The sequence below is a fragment of the Lottia gigantea genome (assembly GCF_000327385.1).
Source record: "Lottia gigantea unplaced genomic scaffold LOTGIsca_98, whole genome shotgun sequence".
Taxonomy (NCBI): Eukaryota; Metazoa; Mollusca; class Gastropoda; family Lottiidae; genus Lottia; species Lottia gigantea.
In genome coordinates this window covers 156,945-157,821 of record NW_008711162.1, presented here as the reverse complement: position 1 = coordinate 157,821, position 877 = coordinate 156,945, and positions in this window count along the sequence as shown.

Below are 877 nucleotides of genomic sequence, written 5' to 3'. Positions count from 1 at the left end.
GACTCTGATGGAGCCATCTTGGGATAGTTATCTAGCACTTCTACAATTGAACGGGGCTGTGAATGAAGTCATCGTAGGTTGTCTTTGTCAATCATAATTAAAAGTAACTGTATCTTGTACTTGGAAGTATATCCAACCCGAAAACTCTGATAGAGGTCAATCAGAGATCTCTGGTGAAAATCAACCTGACAAATATAATGGAAGTCAAGCCATGCACTCTAGTACAAGTCAATCTTGAGAATGTGGTGGAAGTCAAGCCATGAACTGTAGTAGAAGTCAATCTTGAAAAATCTGGTGGAAGTCAAGCCGTGAACTCTGGCTCTGGTGGAAGTCAACCCGATAACTCTGATAAAAGTCAACCTTGAGAAATCTGGTGGAAGCAACCCGAGAACGTTGGCGGAAGTCGACCCAAAAACTCTGATAGAAGTCAACCCGAAAACTCTGGTAGAAGTCAACCCGAAAACTCTGGTAGAAGTCAACCCGAAAACTCTGGTAGAAGTCAACTCTTTTTATACATTGTTTCCAGTCTTCGTCATTAAAACAAGAACTTCAAACATAAAACAGATATAGCTACATTTTTCTCATGAGCCATTTGATCCATCCATATCAAAAGCATGAAGACCAGACGGTAAACGTCAGTAGTCAACAACAGTGCATATAAAATAAATGTACTCTGGACAGCATTATACGTGTTTAATGAACTGACCATAACATTGGTCATTTCATCGGCGAGCAGTTAGCCTGAATGATTTTTATGATAATTTTATTGCCGAAGATCAGACTTTAGCCCTGGGAGTCTCGCTAATGGAGCAATTGTTTCCATCACTTCTAAGCAGGGAGCAACACATACCGACCTGCCCTCTGCAAATCGACCATA